Below are 24,551 nucleotides of genomic sequence, written 5' to 3' on the forward strand. Positions count from 1 at the left end.
AAACACTTGATAATATTTAGAATTAAATGTTTTCTTTGTTTTCAATTTTTGAATAAAAGTAAAATGAACATGAGTAGAAAATTAACATTCTTTAAAACTCCTTTATATATCTATTTAATTTTACTGGAATATTACATTCAGACGAAATCAAATAAAGACATATTATATGCTATTTATATTGTTCATGTGAAATTAAATAGACATATATACATGAGTTACTTTTTAAAGTTATTTGCATATATGATCAATGATGGATAAAAAAATTTAATTTATAAAATATGAGGGTCGAAACAATTCATTTTGTGAAATGTGAAATATTATCAATCAGATTATGTAAATTTTGATTTGCTAATTTTGTCCTTAAAAATGATCACGTGCAAAAGCACGTGGTGGATTCCAATAAAAAAACTAGATGCAAATTTAGGTAGAGATGAAATTTGACAAATATGAATTTATAAGGGACGTAAAAATACACTTTTAAAAGTGAGAAACAAAAAATTCATTTTGCAAACAATAAGGGGTGTTTTGAACGATTTTTCCTAAAAAAAATATAAAATATGCTATGTTTTATTGATTTATTTCTTTAATTTACGGGTCTATTATTTCACATGTTTTACAAGAAATTTTCATCATCTGTAATTAAAAAAAAATCAAATCTCAAGCAACGTTTGGATTAATAAAAGGGTGCAATTTTAAAGGAAAAACAAATAAATCAAAGCAGAAAAAAAATTGTCTAACCATTTTGTTTGCGTTACTTATACAAAAAAAAAAAGAAAAGAAACACCGAATATTCTGAAAAAGAAAGGAAAGAATAGATTATGTATAGTTGCATTTTAGCTGTAACTGAATAAAATCTAATTGTAAACATACTTTAATACTTTATTTATTTTTTGTGTATTTTCACATTCATCTTGTTATTGCTATAATAAATTTATGAAATAATAATATTTCGATGAAAATTTTAATCTTTTTTTAAGAGAAAGAAATTACAAGAAGTATTAAAATATAAAAAATTTTAAAATGTTAACAATCATCGCTACGAAATTTAGTATTCAAGATTTTCAATTTTTTCATGTTCAAAATCATGGTTAATTTAGTACAAATGACTAAATTGTTTCTGTCCATGTAAATACGTAATACTTCTTAAGTTGCAAGCATAGTAAAGATATTTGATCATTCATGAGACAAGTGTTGGGCCCAAATGACTTACAGGGAAAACAAGTGCTATTTTCAAATATTCCGGGGAGGGTAGCGAAATTGATAGAAATCTAAAGGGGGGTTTCTGAAATAATACCTATCATCAACACATATAACCATCATTGACTCACCTAGGGTTTTAACGCAACTGTTCTGGGACTCCTCCATCACCCATTCCCCGCCGCCCCATTACCCATTCCCCGCCGCCCCTCATCACCCATCAGAAAATGGTTAAGGGACGCCAAGGAGAGCGCGTCAGGTCATCTAATTTTCCGACTCCATCTCCATTTTCCCCTTATTCCGTAATTTCACTGAATTTGATTTTTCTCCCGACTTTTTGGGTTTAACCCCTGCAGGCTTTACGTGAGAGGAACTATATTGGGGTACAAGAGGTCGCAGTCCAACCAGTACCCGAACACTTCGTTGATTCAGATCGAAGGAGTGAACGCAAAGGAGGAGGTGGCTTGGTACCTCGGCAAGAAGATGGCGTACATCTACAAGGCTAAGGTTAAGAAGAATGGATCTCATTACCGCTGCATTTGGGGAAAGGTTTGCCGGCCTCACGGTAACGCGGCATGGTCCGAGCAAAGATGAAGTCCAACCTGCCCCCCAAGTCAATGGTAATACTAAACTGTACTGCTGTTCCTTTATTTATTATTCCTATTTGGTTTGCTATTTGTTTTTCTTAAATGAATGTTTCTGTATTTTGATATTTCAGGGATCAAGGGTTCGGGTCTTCATGTACCCAAGCAATATTTAAGGTATTCTTTATCCGCTTTTTTGAAAATTTTCCAAGGTTATGTTTATGGTTGCTTTTTGGTGAAAAATTTGTTACCTATACTTTCCAGTGAGATGTTTCTTTTGCGATATCTGAATTAGAGTTTAATAATTTGGGTCGTTTACGGGATGCTCTACTTGTAGAGTTTGGTATTATTATGAGTAACTTCAAGGTTGGTCGATATTTGGAGTTGATTTTTTGGGTTGGAGTCTGTATATATAGATATGTGGTCGCAATTTACTTTTGTTCCTCATATTGCTTTCATGAGTGGTTTCCCTTTGACAATGATGTGTGCTTGTACTAATTTTTGAAGCTTTCTTTGTTAGAATGGTTGTAAGGAGGAGCTGGTCTTTGTGAAGAATTTGCTTGAAGTTTTACAGATCCGTCTTTATGCGATACTAAAATTTGTAGGCTATAGAGCTCAGCTTGAGTAGCGGATGGTTTTACCAGATTTCTTGTGTTGGAGTTGAGTTTTACCAGATTTATAGTTATGGCTTAAATTTTCAGACATGCATCATTTTAGTGAATGATGAGGTAATATGGAGAAGTTTTTCATGAGAACAGTTTGTGTGGTTACTGGTGAACATGACCAAAAAATGTGGGTGGAGAGAGAGCGAGCAAGATGCGGATCTGAAGACTATATGGAGGATGTCAATCATGCTTAAAATTGTTTGTGTTACACAATTCATCCAAAATATGGCTGTTAGATATGCAGAATTGATGGAGACTTGTGTGCACAACATGTTGGGGGTGAAAGGGACAGATTTTGTTAATTTTCATGAGGGGACTTTGATTTGTTAAGTAATATCCCCTCCACATTTCAGGAAGCATGTTAGAAAAGACGGCACTGTGGCTAGTTTCCAAGTATTTTGAAACTTCCCCAGTGTAAGTTATCCAAAGTTACTGCAGACACAGTTGAAAGCAATTTTGTTGATCGGCGCAGATTTATCCTAATTTAATATAATGAGTTAGATTAGCATTAAATAGCTTTAAGTTGACTACTTTTTGGGCACAGTTTGATGTTCTGCTGTTCGGGCACTGATGTGTAATGTTTAAACTTGCGGAGGGTTTCTCATGTGCATGTATGCTACATTTTCCATGTTTGACCTGTTCCATCTGGCTATGATTAGGTCAATTTGTTGGAGCTCCTGAAATTTGATAACTGCGTCCATGCTGTGGAGTGGTGCACTAGACATTCAGAAGCTACTCCTGATTTTTGTGATCATTATCTATCAGTTTCTACTGTTTCCATTCTTAGTGTTGCCATGAATTTGGTTTTGTTAAATTGCTATGGAGTCGTTTTTGACTATTTGCTTGGCTACTAGTCATTTGTTTGGACATTTACAGTTTTCTTTTGTTGTTGCAGTGTTCCAGCAAAAGTAGGAGCATACTGCTTGAGGTCATTGGTGGCTTTAGAAGGCCGTAGGTGCCAGAACAGTATTTAGAGTCAAAATATGCCTTTTTTTTGTGGACTTACCCTAGTCTCTGAATTTATCATGTTTGTTTAGTACTAAGAATTGAACATGCAATCTGATGAGACAAATTTTGATTATTTGGATTTTATCTTTTTTCACTTGGGTGTTTTTGATCGTTAGTCAACCAGAATTATTGTTGATTTGTCTCTTCATGATATGGCTCTGGGTTTTGTTTGAGATCAGCTTCCTTTTTGATTGTCATTTGCTGTTCGATCAAATCAGTTGTGAACGTTTCTACCCCGTTCTTGTTTACACTAGGTGTTGGACCCCGCGGGTGTCGCGGGGTGCCCATATTATCTTGTTGTTGAGTGTTAACTGATGGTTTTTTTGTCAAGAAGATGTTTGTGTTAGAGATGGATTATAAACAGGAAAGTAGAAACCATGCATTTTTTATATATACATGATCACTGGGAATTGCAGCTTAATACAAAAGTTAGTTGTTATTTGTACAGAACAAAATTCTAGAAAGCTGCAGTGATTCGTAAACAAAAAGTACAATTTTTTGTTTTACATCCAACTGGAATGTAAACTGTCTAGTTTAGTTTTTGATGCTTTGTGCTTTCAGAGAAATCTGCCTCAAGATTGGATTTTCATCAAGTATAGACCTCAGCTGTTGTAGAATAGACTCTTTGAATTTGCCTGAGATAGCCATTCTATTTGCTAACTCATGTTCTGTATCATAAAAATACAGTTGCAAGTTTGATGCCTTGTCATCATCAGAAGGAAATAATGAGTTCATAAAATGGTATATCTGTCCTTGCACCCTAAAAGTATAGATACCATCATTCCTCTTGCTGAGATCTTTATCATAATGAACCCCCAGAGATGTGAAAACAAACATGTTATTATAACTCCTAACACATTGTCTGAATTCTTTTGATTCAAGAGTGTTTGCTTTATAAAGCTGTACTAATCTATCAGGCATTTTGGTTGGTGCTAATTTAATCTCTCCAGAAGCGCAGCAGAATCGAGGCGGCTCCATGTAATACCGTTTAGCATGGCAGTGAATACAATCTGGAACAAATGGCAATATACTTGGCTCTGATTGTATATGCTCTATGAGCGGTATATTTGTTCGACGTCGATGATTACCTAAAAGTATACAGCATGGCCAATTTCTGGTTATGCAAGAAATAAAAGTGTATTGACCAGTATAAATAGGATATAGGATATAGGAGCAAGATTGAAAATTGATAAGATACCCGGTCGAAGGTTTGAAGATGTTGCTATATTAGATCCTTCGTTTATGGATGAGTTTGAGGCTGAAAATTCACAGTTTCAAATGCAAGTTGAATATTTTATGGAGAAATTAAGTGATTGAGTGAGCTAGCATGTTTCTCTGATTTCATATTGATAGTCAGTGGATGATTTAAAGAACGATATCATTACTACCTGAATGAGGAGGAAGAGGAAATTGGTGTACATGAACATGTGACGAAGCTGAATTAAACAAACTCTGTGAAATTGAATCATCGTTTATAGCTGGACAAACTATATGAATAAAAAATTAACAAGATGATCAAGCCTGCTATAGGTCAGCAAAAAAACGACACAAAAAAAAAGAGCACATAAGAATAAGGGAAGAATAATACATGGATCAATGCTAGACACAGTTGAAGTTGATGGAATATCTATGTTATCTGGAAGTGAAAACACAGGCAAATCCAAACAGAAACAGCCGACTGCATGTTTAGCTGGCAAATCATGATGAACAGGAACATCAAAAAGATTGTGCTCAGTTGTCTGAGGAGCAGTGGTCATAGGTAAAACCTGCGTTACTCTGGGGTTCAATAGGCAAAAGAGCTGCCTTTTTATGTCGAACTATTTTTCTAATATATCTTGTCTGAGGAGCAGTGGTCATAGGTAAAACCTGCGTTACTCTGGGGTTCAATAGGCAAAAGAGCTGCCTTTTTATGTCGAACTATTTTTCTAATATATCTTGTACGATCACGACGGCTTTTTTCTAAACGATATTCATTTTCTGAGGAAAATTTACGTTTCCGACCCATATGCAATTGTAGTTAAAATTAAGAAAATTCTGTTATCCATGACATCCAACAATAACAATCAAATCATCTAAAGTTTCTCGAAGCAGACAAAACAAACGTGAATGAAAGAGATGATTACCATTTAATAAGCAAAACGATAACAAACATAGAAAATAAAACACAACGAAGTAGAATAGACTAAGCACTAAGCAGATGAGGAACAAATAAGTAAAGGGGAGATTGCTTTACCTGAACAATAAGCTTCGAATAGGATGGTTGAGCTGAGCTGCATGGAATAAACCGATAAGATCACAGAAAAGATAAATATAACATGGAAGTAGCTTACATAAGAAAAGTCAGAGTCCATGCAAACTAAAAACTTGCAACAAAGAAATGGAAATGATGGGGAAAAGAAAATGATAAAAGCATAACTTGAAGCATACGAAACAAAAATAAGCAAACACAATGAAAGAGCAAAAAGTTCACCGAAGGAACAACGTAATAAACAGCTATATTAGGCGCAAAAGTGAAGAAATACAGTAAAGGAAAACAGGCAGCACCTGATTGAAGCGAGCGAGAACGAGGAAACTGGAAACAAAAAACACCAAAAGCTGGCACAAGATGGAGGCTTAACAGAAAGACGCAGGACAAAAGAGAAACATCTCTAAAACATTATAATAGTTGCTGTTATGCACGTAGAGAAAGTCAAAGCAAAGAAACTGTGGGTGGAAAAGCTAATGTAGATATAGCACACAGAGTGCTTAACTATACAAAGAGCCTGTGGTTTGGTAAAAGCAAGCACATGCATGCATTAAATCCATGTAATGATTGCAAGTCCACTATGATAAAAGAACCAAACGAAGCAAGCATATCTATAATCACCGAACGAACCAAATATAGCTGTAATGCGTAAGCTGTAAGCACGTAAGATGAAATTTGACCCAGTGCAATCTGCAAGGTGTAATCTGTAAACATGCAACACGTAAGGCAAAATTTGACTGTGTAATTTGTAAGCATGCAACACGTAAGGCAAAATTTGACAGAGTCAAAGGAGAATTGCGCCACGTAATGTGAAAGTAACAGAGAAGAACCACGTAAGATCTGATGAGTAGCTTTAATTTAATAATCGAGAGAGTTTAATTTAATGGATTTAATAGGGTAGACAACTAATTATCATTTTGTATTGAGCACATATATGTTATGACATTCAATCTTTTAGCTAACAATAGCTAACAAATTTTATCAATCTTATCTACTCAATCTTAAAACGCAAAAGCTTTAATTTAATAATTGACTATTTTAGTGTAATATTTTTTGAATTTTACTTACAAATATTTATGTTTTTAACATAAATTAAATGATTTAAAGTAAAATGTCCATAAATAGCTAGTACTTTGTTCATGTAATGAAAAAAACCAGTAAAGAGCCGGTATGCTATGGGCAATTTTTTTTTTTTTTTTTTTTACATATTTAATTTATGTTCAATACAAAACCTATGAGTTTCCCTTTTGTAAAAATATTAGTGTAACACTTTTCCAATTTTAGTTACAAACATTTATGTATTTTACACAAATTAAATAATTCAGAGTAAAATGCCCATAAATAACTAATATTTTGTTCATGTAATGCAAAATACCCATAAAGAACTGGTATGTTATAGGCAATATCTTTTTTACTTTCACACATTTAATTTATGTTAAATACAAAATCTATCAGTTTCCTTTTCTGAAAAATACGAGTGTAACACTTTTTCAATTTTCGTTATAAACATTTATGTATTTAACATAAATTAAATGTGTGAAAGTAAAAAAGATATTGCCTATAACATACCAGCTCTTTATGGGTTTTTTGCATTACATGAACAAAATATTAGTTATTTGCAACGGGCCAACCACTAAAAAATATTATTTGCAATAAAAAGACGAAAAAGGCCAAAATCTCTAGAGAAACAACAACGAAACCAGTGTAAAAGGGTAAAATTGGAATAAGGCGACCAAAATTTAGAATTTTAGTTATAAATATTTATATATTTAACATAAATTAAATGTGTGAAAGTAAAAAAGATATTACCTATAACATACCAACTCTTTATGGATTTTTTGCATTACATGAACAAAATATTAGTTATTTGCAACGGGCCAACCACTAAAAAATATTATTTGCAATAAAAAGACGAAAAAGGCCAAAATCTCTAAAGAAACAACAACGAAACCAGTGTAAAAGGGTAAAATTGGAATAATGCGACCAAAATTTAGAACCTGTGGCCGACAAGCATGAAACAGAGATGACCCCACAATGAGTTCCATCACACCTACAAAGACAAATGAGGACAAAATCAACCCTCAAATTACAAAATAACCAGTGGAAATCACTGTTGCCAACCCTTCGGCGCTTTATGTAATTAGAGATATGCGAATCTGTTAATAATAGCTCTTCTTCCGCCGACTTTTCCCCATGAAAATTATTGAAGTAAAGAGACCCTATAGTGAATAATAAGCGCTGCTTCTTAATTCTTTTTTTTTTAAATGATAATTATTGGATAACCTATGTATCGGGATGAGAGCCTAAAGCCACTTTATATTAGGGGTAGTAGCTACATTTGTGTCGGTTGCTGGAATCCCCCCACCCCCCCCCCCCTCTTCCTCTTCGGGCGAGCTCTTTTACCTCTTTCTTTTGACAATTTCTTAATTTGTTGATTACTTTTACCTCCCTAAATGTTTTACTATATTGCCAATCAGCCCCTTAGGTGTGGTCAAATTACGTATTCATCCCCCATTTTCAAAATTTCATAACTATCACACCCATACCATTTGTTCAGTGACGTTGACTGCATTATTATGTTTCCATGAAATGTGCAAAGATTTATTGTGAAAGTCCTAAAATGTCTATGTAAACTGTAAGTTCTTCGTTTCGTAGGTTTTCATGCACAATTGTGGGGCTTGGAGATAAAAATTATGCAGACACCTTCATGCCAAATGCTTCAAGTTGGCCATGATACAACAAAATTTCAAACAAATTTCACTAAATTATATCACAATTCTTCCAGGAAAGAGAGAATTACATAAATAAAAATTAAGTTTATCAAAATTTGGGGGGCCCAAAGAATTTGTTCCAAAAATTTATAAAAATATAAAGAGAAAAACTTAAATGATTCATAAAATATAGAACAATAAGCTATTAGTTCTTTAGAGCAAGTCTTAAACGGTACATGCAAACTAGGGAATAAGGATAATCTCAAGGGGAAGAAAGGAAAAGAGGAATGAGGTTTAATAGATGACTTTTGCAATTTCACCAAAGTATCCACTTCAATTGCAATGTATATTTGTATGTTTCTCTTGTTTTTATAATTTGGGCAATTGCAATGTTGTTTATAATTTCTAATTTTTTTGGATAATTATCATTTCATTTTTTTGGAAATGAATTACCGCAACAACTTATTTAATAAAATCGTACATGTCACTCGATTTGCTTCAATCGATGTGAAATATGGATATTCATGAGTCTGATTTTAAACTACAATCAATACATTAATATTTATGATGTATATGAAAAGATTATTTGTGTGCTTGGACAAGAAATTATTTGAAACAATATTTAGAATAATCGCTCTAATATTTTTTTGGGTATAATCCACATGATAAAAAAAGATAATTGAAAATTTAAAAATAAATTAAAAATTATATTTGCGATGCAATAAAATAATATTTTGAATGATTTACTATCCAGACATACAGGTGACGGAGTTAGTTAATTTAGTGGTGGGAGATCCATGACAAAGAGAATATGTGTGTGTGTGGCCTTGCGCATGCTCGTGCTCGAGAGGGGGGAGGGAGTGGGAAGGAAATAATTAACTTTCCTTAACTTGGAACAGAAGGAATGGATGGGTGGTACGGAGGAGCAAGTGTAAGTAAGGAATTTCGAATTCGACACCTCCTAATAAATTGGAAAAAAGATGGATAATTTTTTGAAAAAAAATTTGGACATATTAAAAGTAGAATTTGGACTATACTAATTTTGTTATACCAACTCTGTTATTCTTATTAGTGTATTAATTGTTACGCTATTTCTCTCATTTTGTTGGGTCTACATTAATACAAGTGTAATTGTTATTATGTCTCGTGTCCCAGAAAATACATAATATCCTATTCAGGTGGATACGTGCAACAGATAATCAAATTGATGGTAAAAATTTAGAATGAATAAGTTGCTTTTGCATAACGGTTGTAAAGGTTTCTTGAGACTTTATGAATTAGGTGTCTTGCGTTTGCAAAAAGAATTTCAGAAGATTTTTTGTATTGGAAATGGAGTTAAAACTTGCTATAGGTGTAGACACCAAATTTTTAAATAATTTGTATGTTGCATCTAATTCATGATTCTGTTTTAGATTGTCTGCATTTTAGTTGTTACCTTTTTATTTGTTTTTTATTTGCTAATTATTTGTCATGTTAATTTTGTTCACGTTTTAGTTTTAGTTTTAGTTTTAAGTTTTAACGTAAAATTTGTGAAAAAAAAAGGAAAAATGATGAAAAATGATGAAAATGAAAGAAAAATCGAAAATGGTAATTTTGTTATTTTAGTTTGTTTACTTTGATGTGTTTGTAGTTAAAATTGTTGTTTTTATTTAGTTTTACTACTATTTTTGTTAAATTATTAAGTTGAGAAAAAGAAAAAAAAATGATGAAAATTGATGAAAATGGAAAATTGTGTTTTGTTGATTCTAGTTTATTTAGTTTTTACCCATTGTTAATTAAATTACTTTTTTTTGTTGTTTTTGTTGTTTGTTATTTATTTTTATTATCAGTTTTATTCAATTAATTTCAAAAAGGAAAAATCAAAATCAAAATCAAAAAATCACAACCCCATTTCTGCCGAATCCATTTTTCCACTCCATATACTAGCACCTTCCATCCTTCTGCCGGTTCCATTTTCCACTTCACATTCCAGCGCCTTCCATTCCAAGTGCCGACTTAGCTCCACTTCAAACACTTCAATATATACATTCCACTACCTACACACTCCACGGGGGGATCATTTTCAATCGACCACAACAGCGCACTTCCATTTTTTTTCTTTTCTGCCGTGAGCCGCGAGTGGAGAGCAAGGGAGGAAGAGCCGAGCCTTTTCATTTTTCTTCTTTTTTGTCCGAAAACTAGAGAGGGAAGAGAGGGACTTGCGGTTCATTCTTCTTTCCAACGGTGAGCTGGTGAAGGCTGAGAACCAAACTTCCTCCATTCTAGACGCAAGCTTGAGCAAAGGAGAGGAAGAGTTGCGGGCTGCAATTTCTGGACAGCCGAGAGGAGGGAAATATTTTTTGCAGCTAGCCGAGGGTGTTGAGCTCCAAACTGAGGTAATTTCTGGACCTAGACTAGATGTTTATAGGTTGATGAAGTTGTTTAAGGGCATGCATGTGAGGATTGTGTGGTTAGATGATAACTTAAGTTATAGAAAAATCTGTTTGTGAAGAAAATGGTTGCCGAGAGTTTAAGCTGGAAATTTGCAGCTTCGGTTGACCAAGTTTGGGTGATTTGAGCTATATGTATGTTTAACTAACCAAAGTCTGGATGATCTAGCTCTGCATGAAACTAATTAACTTGGATTAAACAAGAAAATTGAAGGAATACCAAAAATCCGGTTGCATGCATGTCAATCGATAGAATTGGGATGAATTTCTGGTTAAATGGCGATCTTGATGACATTTGAACTTGATTTTGAATCCAATCTGATAGATAGTTTGTTATTTGGTCTTGCATGTGATCTTTATGGCTGGGAATTCGGTTGTATGGCTGGAAAATTTTATTGGATGTTGCTGGATTGTTAAACAATTTTTCCAGTTTAGCCGTTGAAGTTGTTTTGGAAATTGCATAGGTATTTTAGCATGAATTTTGCTGGAAAAGTGTTTGATTTTCACTTGGTTAGGTGTTTGACTAATTAAAATTAGATGATTAAGCTTTGCGGGAAGTCTTTTGGTTCGGCTAAGCAAGAAAAAAAAATGAAATAGTGGGCGGCTACATGCAAGTTCATCCAAGAATGGTGAACAGAATTTCTGGAAATTTTGATGGTTATGGATATTATTTGAACTTGATTTCTGAGCTGGAATTATTCATATGCTAGCTTGATACGTGCATAAGGAATTTAAGAGTTTATAAGCATGTCCAAACCAGAAAATGAAATAAAAATAGTAAGCTCTTAACATAATTATTCAACCGAGGTAAATTCGGATTCATGCCCAAGCACTTGCTGGAAAATGCATTTCAACTTGCCAAATCAGTTTTATATGTTCCAGATTTTTCAACTTGCTAAACGTACTTTATTTGTGTTTGCACTGGATTTTGCTCAGTTTTTCTTTCTATTTGTTTGGATGATGGCTTGCCGCCTAGTTTAAAGCCTTGTGTTTGGATTTGATTGTGTTTGAAAGCTGGATTTTGTAAATTGCCGAATTGCTGGATTTTGTAAATTGCTGGATTTTGTGTTTGCACTGGATTTTGCTCAGTTTTTCTTTCTATTTGTTTGGGTGATGGCTTGCCGCCTAGTTTAAAGCCTTGTGTTTGGATTCGATTGTGTTTGAAAGCTGGATTTTGTAAATTGCCGGAAAAAATGTTTGCTGTACCTTGTCTTTTGTTTTTGCTGTTATTACCTGCTTCCTTTGAGTGTAGTGGAGAAAGATACTTGACTCACAGTAGCGAATTGGTCAAACTTGATTTTAATAGGGATCTATTGCAGTCTACTTTTATCGATGTTATTTCATCTATTTTCTTCTCAAAAGGTCCTAAGGAGGTGTTAAGATTCTTCATTTTTTGACACCCTTGTTGATGGAAAATCTGTATTCCGAGGGGTTTAGTGTGTGTTTGGAGGATTTTTATATACTAAAGAAACAAGTTTCCTTCGTAGGTTGCATGTTTTTGCATGAAAAGGGTTCTTATAATAGCTCTTTAACCCCTCAAGTCCCTTCTTATTCTACCATGGCCTAAGCAATTGAAAAGATTAATCAATTGGGTCCTTCGAGTTTCCTTTCCCTTTTAACTTGGAATTTCATTTGATGAATATGGACTTGTTTGATTATCTAAAGAGATCTAATGGTTCAATTTCATAGTTATTAGTGGTTCTTTAATTTTTGTTTTTGAAGAATTTGTGTTGTTTGATTTACTATTAAATTGGTGCATTAATCCTTTGTTTAGTGGTTGTAGCTCCAATTTAGAACCTTTTCCAACTTATTAGTACCACAAAAAGGGACGGTATACTTTCTTTTATCTTTTTTGTGTATCTCCCTATGTGATCCAACTTGCTAAATGAAAATTGCATGCCTACTTGGTTTTCTTAAATGTTTATTAATGCCTTTCATTTATTTACTTTTATTTCATTTTTAAATCTTTCTTTTATTTTCATTTATGGGGTATGTGTACACCTCTTGGCCTGTAATAGATAGGGCATAGCAAGTAATTTGGTCCATTTTCCCTTTCCTCTTTGTTTTAGCTAGCAAATGTAATAGTTAGGGCTTTAATCGTCTTATTTGTCTTGCATGCTTAGTTACTATGTGTTAATTTGCTTTATTAAGCTATTGCATCTAGTCGAGCATGCTAAGTGTTATGTGCTACATGTTATAAGTGATTTTGCATGTCTACTTGCTTTCTATATTTATAAATGAATGTGATGGATGAATGTACGTTTCCGCTAGTCCAATGCTAGTCGGAATTCGTAGAATGGGCTAGTCCAACGCTAGACCCTTAGGGTTTTCCCCTCGTTAGTACATGTTCGCATGCTCCACTACATTTCATGCATTTTTTTAGTTTTTATGGCATTTGGCATGTCCCTCTAACCTTTTCCCTTTCATTTTAGGCCTTTGCATTTCATGCTAGTTATAGGGTCCATTTGCCTGAGAAACCCCCTTGGGTAAGGGAAACGAGCGAGTGTGGCTTCAAAATAGCCTTAGCACGCTAGTTTTTCCTTCTAATCAAAGGGAAAATTAAAATCACAAAAATTAGAGGTCATTCCCGTACCCGACCTGATGCATTCCTCTAAGTTCATGCATTTTCATATCATTTTCTCACTATTTTCCTCACTAATTATATATTTTAAATCCACATGTCATATTCACACACTTATTCACTTTCTTTACTTTTCATTTCACACATTGCACCTATTTTACTTATATATTTACTATTTTCATTCACTTGCACACGAGCATTTATATTTTTATTCATTTGCACACAAACATTTTCAAATTGCACACATGCGCTTTTTTCTACACTTTGCACACTTACACTCTCATTTGAGTCCTCATTTGCATTATTCATGATTTTCTATGAGGACTTTCCTTATTGGCCGTCACGACTCGTGTGAATGGGACCAAAAGCCTCATAAGAAACATTTCTTAGATTTAGGATTGCATTTCTCATTCATTAGTCAAATCCAATTTGCAATACATACTTTGGGTAGAAAATATAGGAAAATAAGGGTTAAATCACGCAACTAGCCTTGGTTAGGTCGAAGGGGTGCCTTGGATTTTTATCCTTGCCTTCCCCTTCGTCAAATGTGACTCCCGAACCTTTTTCTTTGTTTTACGTGGACTAGGAGTCGTTTAAAAAGGGTTTTCTTACTTTTTTTCTTTAAAAATTTCATTTTTTGGGTGACTTGGTACACCCTAACTCTATACCAAGTGGCGACTCCATTTTTCATATAAAAACCCTTTTTGAACTATTTTTCTTGGGTCAAATCGTCGCATTTTCAAAAGTCCCATTTAGACCCATTTTTGTTTTTATCAACAAAATTCATTTTTCCCAAATCAATAAAATTCAACAAAAAACAATTATTTTATTTTTTACCAAAAAGTGGGGCGCGACAGTTGGCGACTCCACTGGGGACTTCCTAAGTGGGTCCAAGCATTTGATTTAGCCATTCTTTTCCTTTTTTCTACCCTTTTTATGTATAGCATTTGGATATTAGGATTGCATTTTCCCTTTCTAGGACTTTTTGCCACGTACGCGCATATCAAACTACTCCCTCACTCACGTATGTATGATTGGACGATTGGATGTATGATTGTACTTGCTTTATCTCGCGCTTTGCATTTGCATTTTGGGGGGGTGTGTGTCACCCTTAGAGCCACGCGTTGGTTCTTGATCCCTCCCCTCCAAACGAGCACTAGCATACGTGCATACGCTTTAGTTTTTTCACCCTTCATTTATTTTTCTTTTAGTGGCTTGTCACGCCACTCCACCCTATTAGGATTTTAGGCGACCCACTTGGACATGTGATCGTATCACGACGTGTGCGTAGCATGATCCGAGGGGTCACTCGATCTTCCGCTTTAAACTTTAGGTTGATGACCTATTAGTTTTTAGTCGAAGGTTGAGGATTCTTTTTAGATTCGCCCAGACGGGTAGCCGTAACACGACGTGTGCGTAGCAACGTCTGGGGAATCGCTCGAGCCACCGACAAGGAACCTTGGGAGTGATGACCTTTGGTTTCCAAGTCTGAAGGCTCGGGGGCCTATGACCTATCGAGTCTAGATGCATTAGTGAGCCCAAACCTCATGCATCCATTTTAGAATTACCTAGGGTAGAGTCGACCTTACCTTATTAGGTACACCATTCACGAGGGGAGGGGTCCAACCCCTTTTTCCTTTTTATTGCTTTATTTCCTTGTGTTGATTTCGTTGCTACAATGTGTTATATGTATTTATCTGACTGAGCTAACTTTTCTTGGTTTTGTGCCCCCATTACATTCACAAACATTAGCAAATAAGAGGTCTGGCATGATCCTCTTTTAGGACCTACCCTTATAGATAGGCTATTGCACGTTTAGAAATTTCGGTATATTTTGTTCATAAATTAATGTCATACCATTTTAGGCTTACCCTGGCAAACAAAGGGCTCCTTAGGTCACGTCTTATTTCAAATCGTATTTTTCCCTGCTTTGATAAGAATGGCATCATGCATAAGCCTTAGAAAGGGAATGCCACTTAGGGAATCCCGCATTAGGGACAAGCCAACCTAAATCCCATGGGTATTTAACTCAATTTTTGGGATTTGCACGTTTAAATTCCTGTTAACCAGAGAAATGGGACCTGTAGGTAAGGTATTTAACTCCGGTTTTGGTTTCTAGATGGAAAGCCCTCGCCGAGTGCAACAGATGTTAGTAGTGCCGCCGGAGGTACAAAGATGGCCCACGTTACTCTCACCCAATGAGATTAACCAAATAGCTGATCGATTAGGACACATCGGGGATTTCAAGGACGTTAAGTCCGATGGATATTTGGTAGAAGCTTTGGTGCATCTATGGGACCCCACTTGTTCTGCTTTTAGACTTGGAAAAAGGGAGATGACCATAACGATTGAGGAAGTCGCCGGATTTCTCAATTTGCCGATTCAAGGAACTGCCGTGGTATTGCCGCTAGTATCTAACAAAGCTGAATTTTGCCGTTTCACTGGGTTAAAGGAATCAGTACTACAAGGGGCAGACCAAAATATAGAGGTGAAGTTCTTATTTGATCGATTTGCGCTAAGAGATGGTTTTGAGAGGCATCGAGGGGACTTCTCGTTTACTTCCAAGGAAGCGTGGGATCGAAAGAGAGTCTGGGTATACGGTTTAGTCATGACGGGAACCTACTTTTTTCCTAGGAAAGACAAAAAAATAGCCTTCAAGCTCACTAGAATCCTGTATGACTTGTTTCTCGGAATTAATGATAGGCCGTGTTCCATTATTCCTACCATTTTGGCCGACATCTTCATAGCCTGTACTACCTGTCAGAAAGGGAAAAAGTTCTTTTGTGGTTCAAATTTGATCTTACATATATGGGGAATGGAGCATTTCATGAGGCGACCGACTATTTCATCGAGCCTACCAATGTTCGCATACAACTGGATAACCACGCATCACAAGAGAATTAACAGAGACAGTTTGCCGCGCAATGCATCTGAGTTTGTGGATTTCTTGAAGAACGTGACCGATCAAAGTATTAGATGGGTGTTGGATTGGACCGATTGTACTAAACCTGTTCTTGGCACTCAGGCATCCGAATTCATTCTCCTACTGGGTACTCAAGGGATTACCGCGTACGTCCCAAAAAGGTTTCTCAGACAATTAGGGCGTACTCAAGAAATACCACCCGTGCTTGATATGAGCAAAATCACCGTTATTTTTAACTGGGGAATGTGCCCAAATCCAATCCCTATGAAAGATCAGATTATTGACGCCTGGGTGACGCTATCTGATGATGTGAGTTTTAGATACATCCCGGAGCTCAAGCAGAAGGGTTTGACGACTTCACAATACGAAGACTGGGTAGGAAGATCCGTTGCGCAAGAAATTCAAGATGAGCCATCTGAGGAGGTGAAAAAGTTGAAAGCCATTATCGAAGCAAAGGATAAGGAAATTCTGCAGTTAAGTAAGTCTGCCGAATCATACAAAGGGATGGCCGAGCAAAACAAGCAATTGTATGAAAATGAACGAGGAAAGCGTCAAGAGCTGAAAAGGAAATGTGCAGAATTATATGACCAAACTGAATGTGTTAGAATTTCATATGCTAGGGAAACAAAGGACTCTGTATTGGATAGGTTCAAAAGTTTTGGCAATCTTGTACGGAATCGTCTTCGTGACATGATGTAAATATTGGCAGGTTTATCAATGAAGATGATTTTTCTTTTGCTCTCATTTTGGATTATTGTCGAAAACAGGTTTGTATTACGGGTCCCATTTCAAAGGTGTTGCATCATGCTAGGCCTACCCTTGGCACAAAAAGGGTTCCCCAAATAGGACATGCATCCGAATTGTTTGAATAATTACTAACTCATGTCTTTTTCTTTTTTCTCTTTCTGAATAAATTGCAGAAATTCAGTAATCATTGGTTTATCTAAAGGAGTTCTTTCTTCATTTCAGGTAAAATTTCAAAATAGCTTTTCGAAAAAGCCCCATTATTACGCGATCCCGAAGTAGAGCCCAAAGGAATCGTGTAGACATGAGTACTCAACCAGAATCATCCGAAAAGTTCGTTGCAACTACCCAGCCGGAAGCCGCAAGTCCTGGGGTTCAGTTGACTGAGTTACTCACAAAATTTGGGGAAATGGCGTCAGAAATGGCCACTCAGAAGAAGTTGATTGACGAGCTCGTTAGTAGCGGAGTGCAACCTGAGCCTGTACCCGCTACACAACCACAATCCGAACCATTTGTTATTCCTCCATTTCAAACCACCTTTGAGGGAACTTTTAACCCGCAATATGCTTTTACTCAAAATCCTCCTTTCTACCCTCCTTATGGTCAAGGATTTCAGCCTCAAAGCGACCCAAACATGCATCAGAACCCACCAGCTTTTTATCAAACCACCGCGGAGCCCGTGGTGCCGGAGCACACTTTTCAAAATAAGCCAGAAATGGGAGAGTCGTCTGCCCAGATTAATATGAAGTTACTTAAACGCTTGGATCGTTTTGATGAATTTATCAGGAAAAGCCAAGGTTTAAGCAAGCAAGGGGTGCTGGATTACGATGATTTGTGCCTATTTCCAAACGTACAACTGCCGGAGGGGTTCAAGACTCCGAAGTTCAACAAATATGATGGCACGGGCAACCCAAAGACGCACTTGCGCTTGTTTGCTAACAAGTTGGGCAAGCCAGTGGATGACGAGAATTTGCCGTTGAGATTATTTCCAGAAAGTTTAGAAGGGGATGCTCTCGACTGGTATTCCAACCTAAAGCCGGAGGAAGTGAAGACCTGGCTCGATCTGTCCAATGCCTTTATTAGACAATATGAGTATAACTGTGAGCTAGCGCCAACTCGGACTACTCTGGAAGGAACGAAAAGGCGACCATCTGAAGATCACAAGACCTATGCCAAGAGGTGGAGAAAAGTAGCTGCGAAGGTGGAACCACCGATGACTGAGGATGAAATTATTCGCACATTCATAAAGGCGCATGATCCTCCATATTTCGAAGAAATTTTCCGTATGACTGGTTGCTCATTTGCTGCCATTGTGAATAAATTGGAAGAGTTTGATGACTTTGTAAGAGCCGGGAAAATTGTCAACGTTTCTGCTCTCAAATCCCAGTTGGATGCTTTACAAGGTCAAGGAAGCAATGTGAAGAAACCGCCATTCAAAAAGAAGGAGGGGGATGCAACCTTTATTTGGAACCAAAACCCTTCACCCAGACCCCGATACCAACACAGCCCAATCTACCAACCACATTACCCTTACTATTTAAACCCGTATCCTGTATATACCACCAACATCCACCACCCTCGACCTCGCCCAAGCTATCCAAACCCACCTTCAGCCCCTTTTCAAATTTCCCAACCAAATCCACCTCAAAACCGACCTCGCCCTCCATATAACCCAAGATTTCCTCCACCAAATAGACCTGTTTACAACCATCCTCAACCTCTTGAATCTTACAACCGACCACCTAGCCGTACATTCACCAATTTAGGCAGGCCTCTGGACCAATTGTATGACCAGTTGAAGGCCGCCGGGAAAATTGGTACAGTACCCCCTCCTACCTACCCATATGGCATGCCCGCGTGGTATAATCCACAAGCTGTCTGTGCTTATCATTCTGGGGCCCCCGGACATGCCACCTTTGATTGCAAGGCGCTTAAGCATAAAATCCAAGATATGGTTGAAGCCGGGGAGATTGTAATCCGGAAAAGGGAGGCGCAAGGGCCGAACGTAAATAGGAACCCTTTACCGGAACATGCCAATATCATTGGGGTTATTCTGGATGATACGGAGTATGTGGAACCAGTCAAAGAATTGGCAAGGGAAGCTGAAGTGTTTGGGGTCACAGACCAACCTTTTGTCATAGAATTGCCATTTGAAGAGGACGAGAAACCCTTTATCTTGGATCTCACGCCAGCTGAGAGTGAGTCTTTGGAGCCGGTGGTTATTGAATTCCCGAAGCAGGAGCCTGTCCTGAGCCTGCAACAAGTACCATGGAATTATGATGAACCTACTGTACAGATTGGGGAAAGGTCAATTGCAAAGAAGGAAGTATTAGTGGTCACAAGATCGGGGAAAATTGCAAGCCCGTTTGAAGCAACCATTCCGATTCAAGCAAATAATTCCGAGCCACCCGCCAAACCAACAATCACTGAGAAGGAAGCCTTGGATTTTCTTAAAAGGCTCCAGAGAAGTGAATACAATGTGATTGAGAAGCTAAGCAAGTCACCTGCCCAGATATCCATGTTGGATTTACTTTTTTCTTCAGATGTGCATAGGGATGCGTTGATCGAGGTATTGACTAAAGCTCAAATCCCTAGGGACATTTCTGTTGATAATTTTTCGCACGTGGTTGGGAGTGTGTTATTCACCAAGCAAATTACTTTTTCTGACGAGGAATTGCCGGCGGAAGGCATTGGACATAACAAGGCCCTGTACATAGTTGTGAGGTGCAACGGAAAAATGTTGCCGAAGGTATTAATTGACAATGGATCTGCTCTTAATATCTGTCCTTGGAGCACCTTGGAAAAGCTGGGATTACAAGACATCAAGCTGAGGCCTTCAGGGACCGTAGTTCGAGGTTTTGATGGAGCACAAAGAGAGCCAATAGGAGAAGTGGATTTAGTAGTTGAAATGGGACCCGCCCAGTTTCAAATAACCTGCCAAGTCATGCACTTTCCTAGTGTTTACAACGTTTTGCTTGGCAGGCCATGGATTCACAAGTCTGGGGCGGTGCCTTCTTCATTACATCAGTTGTTGAAATTTGTAGTAAATGACAAGCTGATAACTATATTTGCCGAAGAGGATTGCCTTGTAATCACCGATTCCGAGTCCAAAGAAGAGGGTAGCCGAAGCTCCACAGTGACCCCTCATAGCACATCTGATATTGTCTCCGTCAGTTGGATAACAAAGGAGGAGCAAGCTCTATCAAAGGCCAGTGTCATGATGGCTAAAGAAATGATCCGTGGAGGCTATGAATTTGACAAAGGGCTGGGACGAGATCTGCAAGGAATTTTGAAGCCAGTGGAGATTATTGAGAAAAATGATTCGTTTGGTTTGGGTTTCCGACCAACTGCTAAGGATATCAGAGAAATGAAGGAGCGCAAGAAAGCGGAGAAAGAAGGAAGGCAAAGGGCTCTTGACATTCCACCCCTGCACTATACTTTCCCACGACCAGCCGAGGTGATCATGTCAGAAATCAACCCAGTTGACGAAATTGAAGCTAGTTTGGCCCAATTGTTCGTTGGGGCAACATTTGAAGATAGTGTTCCAGGCGAAGCTGAATTTCCTGACATCCCCGAAGGATCAATTCCCAATTGGACAGCCGAGTTCCTGCCCGTTCGGAAGGAGTTTCGGTAAACTGAAAGGGGTTTATCATTCATGTGAATTCATGAAAAGTTGCATCTGTAAATAGGCAATGAAAACAATTTTACTTTTTGACTAACATTTTCGCATGTAAATATTGTTAAGTTTTCATTTCCATTTGCTTTCAATCAATGGTCTTTATGAAAATGCACAAGTTGTTCTTGTCATTGTTGTGTTGTTTATTTGCTTGTTTATATTCATATTGCTTGATTCATTTGTTTGTTGTATGCTTATTTACTTATTATCCCACATTCGTTAATTCTTTCAGATGGCCAAAAATAAAATTATTTGACCCTTTGGATATCACAGTTCTGGAATACGATAATGGCAATCTCTATATCACTCACGACTTGGAGATCTGTGAATCCGAACTCCAAAGCGAGAGTGATAATGAGGAGGTATTCGATTCTTTTGCAAAGGACCTTGAACAATATGAGGAAAAACCAAAACCGAACCTGGAAGAAACAGAAAAGGTTAACATTGGCACTGAGGATGAGGTTAAGGAGGTGCAAATTAGTATTCATTTGAATGAAAGGCAGAAAAAGGAGATGCTTGAATTTTTGACTATGTTCCAGGATGTATTTGCGTGGTCCTATGATGATATGACTGGCATTTCAACTGATGTGGTGGTGCATAGGTTACCCACAGACCCTTCTTTTCCACCCGTAAAACAAAAACCCAGAAAATTCAAACCAGATATGAGCCTCAAAATAAAAGAGCAAATTGAAAAACAACTCAAAACCAACATTATCATTGTTTCCCATTACCCAATTTGGCTTTCAAATCCTGTCCCTGTTCCAAAAAAGAGTGGAGAGGTAAGAGTTTGTATTGACTATAGAGACCTTAATAAAGCCAGTCCTAAAGATGATTTCCCTCTACCAAACATTCACATTCTCTTAGACAATACGGCCGGACATGAGATTGAAACCTTTTGCGATTGTTTTGCTGGCTACCACCAAATTTTAATGGCAGAGGAGGATAGGGAGAAGACTGCTTTCATTACCCCTTGGGGTACCTTTTGCTACCGAGTCATGCCTTTCGGTTTAAAGAATGCTGGAGCAACATATCAGAGGACCATGACAACCCTATTTCATGATATGATCCACCGGGAGATGGAGGTCTACGTGGATGATATTATAATCAAGTCCAAAAGGGCAGAGGACCACTTGGTTGATCTGAAGAAATTATTCGAGAGGTTACGGAAGTACAATTTGAAGCTAAATCCTGCAAAATGCGCCTTCGGAGCACCTGCGGGTAAGCTGTTGGGATTCATTGTTAGCAAGAAGGGCATAGAAATAGATTCGGCGAAAATCAAAGCAATTCGAGATATGCCAGTGCCGAAAACTCAGAAGGACGTGAAAAGCTTCTTAGGGAAGATCAATTTCATTGGGAGGTTCATCGGCCAACTAACTGCCACATGCGAGCCGTTGTTTAAATTATTGAGAAAGAATGTGCCGTTGTATTGGAATGAGGAGTGTCAACAGGCTTTTGACAAGATTAAAGATTATTTGTTGCATCCACCAGTTTTAGTGCCGCCCAAACCGGGCCGACCTTTGATTATGTATTTATCTGTACTCGATGGAGCAGTAGGGTGTGTTCTGGGTCAGCACGATGAATCCGGAAAGAAAGAACAAGCCATTTACTATCTAAGCAAAAAGTTCACGCAGTACGAGGCTAATTATTCATTCATTGAGAAAAGCTGCTGTGCATTGGCCTGGGCAGCCCAGAAGTTGAGACACTATCTATTGAGTCATACCACGTATCTTATTTCCCGATCTGATCCTTTGAAGTATCTTTTGGAGAAGCCGATGTTGACTGGGCGTTTGGCGAAATGGCAAATAATTCTCTCAGAATTCGATATTGTTTTCACCTCACAAAAGGCGGTCAAGGGGCAAGCTATAGCTGATCATTTGGCGGAAAATCCAAGGGATGATGATTATCAACCACTCCGTACTTATTTCCCTGATGAGAGGGTCCTATTTGTAAGCGCTGCAGATGATATAAGTGAACAAAGTCCTGAATGGAGGCTTTTCTTCGATGGAGCTTCGAATTCTCTCGGAGTTGGAATTGGAGCTGTTTTGGTGTCACCCGAAGGGAAGCACTACCCTGCCGCTGCCAAATTGCAATTCGCTTGCACGAATAACATGGCTGAATATGAAGCCTGCATTTTTGGTCTCAAAATGGCTTTGGAAATGGAAATCAAGGAGTTGATAGCTTTTAGTGATTCAGATTTGCTCGTGAACCAAACTTTGAAGCAGTGGATAACCAAAGATTCAAAAATTCTACCCTACCATTGTAGTCTGCTCACTCTGGCCAAGCAATTTCAAAATTTGGAATTCAGACATCTCCTTCGAGCCCGAAACGCATTTGCTGATGCTTTGGCCACTTTAGCTTCCATGATCCAGTATCCAGATGAATTAAAGATCGAACCAATCCAAGTTCAACTTCAAGACAAGCCTGCCCACTGCTGGGTTGCAAATGAGTCTTTTGACAATGTTCCTTGGTATAGTGATCTTAAGGAGTTTCTTAAAACTGGGTCTTACCCTCTGCATGCTGGTACAAAAGACAAGAATTTTCTGCGTAGAATGGCTTCCAAATTCTTCTTAAATGGAGAAGTGTTATACAAAAGAACCTCGGATTTGAACCTTTTAAGGTGCATTGATGAGGATGAGGCTCAATATATGATGAAAGAAGTGCATAGTGGCGTTTGTGGACCTCACATGAATGGCCATTTGCTAGCAAAGAAAATCATGAGAACCGGATACTTCTGGCTTACTATGGAGCATGATTGTATAGGCTTTGTCCGGAGATGTATAAAATGCCAAATGCATGGTGACATTATACGCGCTCCACCCACTGAGTTGCACAGCATGACCGCCCCGTGGCCTTGTTCAATGTGGGGTATGGACGTGATTGGTACAATCGATCCTCCTGCTTCAAATGGACATCGATTTATATTGGTGGCAATCGAGTACTTTACCAAGTGGGTTGAAGCGGAATCATTCAAACATGTCACGAAGAAGGTAGTGGCCAATTTCCTGAGAGATCACATCATCTGTCGTTTCGGAGTACCCGAAACGCTTATCACGGACAATGCCAAGAATCTGAACAATGACATGGTAGATGGACTATGTGAGCAGTTCAAAGTCAAACACCGCAATTCTGCCATTTATAGGCCTCAGATGAATGGAGCTGTAGAAGCCGCAAATAAGAATCTGAAGAAAATTATCCGCAAAATGACAGAAAAGCATCGCGATTGGCATGAAAAGTTGCCTTATGCATTAATGGCGTATCGGACTTCTATCCGGACATCGACTGGGGCAACGCCATATTCGCTTATGTATGGGATGGAAGCTGTATTACCAGCTGAGGTTGAAATTCCGTCGCTACGAATCCTTATGGAAGCTAAATTGGAGGAGGCCGATTGGATCAAGCAGCGCCATGAGCAATTGACGTTGATTGATGAAAGGCGATTCAACGCTATCTGTCATGGTCAGTGTTATCAAAAGCGTGTGGCCCGGGCTTACAACAAAAAGGTCCATCGGCGGGCATTTGAAGAAGGTGACAAAGTGCTAAAGCGAATCTTGTCGATGCAAGATGAAGCTAAAGGCAAATTTGCTCCAAACTGGCAAGGGCCGTTCATTGTCCAAAAGGTATTACCTGGCGGAGCCCTTATTTTAGCAGAAATGGATGGACGAGCATTCCCTCAACCCATCAACTCAGATATGTGCAAAAAGTTTTTCATTTGATAATGCAAATTTTCTTCAGAAATCCATGCAAATGGCGAAATGCAAGTCAGGCCATCTTCTTTTACACTAAAAACA

The 24,551-nt window shown here is 37.7% G+C and overlaps 1 long non-coding RNA gene and 1 pseudogene across 1 annotated transcript; one reads left to right on the plus strand and one right to left on the minus strand.

Annotated features, from left to right (window-relative positions):
• The first annotated feature begins 1,390 nt into the window (after positions 1-1,390).
• LOC113762841 lies at positions 1,391-4,796 on the plus strand (annotated as a pseudogene).
• Positions 4,628-6,149, minus strand: LOC113762845. The gene is made up of 3 exons (XR_003467271.1): positions 5,999-6,149; positions 4,843-5,724; positions 4,628-4,712 (listed from the first exon to the last, which is right to left on the minus strand). It is a non-coding gene; the product is annotated as an uncharacterized LOC113762845 (long non-coding RNA).
• Positions 6,150-24,551: the final 18,402 nt, after the last annotated feature.

This window comes from Coffea eugenioides, chromosome 2 (genome assembly GCF_003713205.1).
Source record: "Coffea eugenioides isolate CCC68of chromosome 2, Ceug_1.0, whole genome shotgun sequence".
Classification (NCBI taxonomy): domain Eukaryota; kingdom Viridiplantae; phylum Streptophyta; class Magnoliopsida; order Gentianales; family Rubiaceae; genus Coffea; species Coffea eugenioides.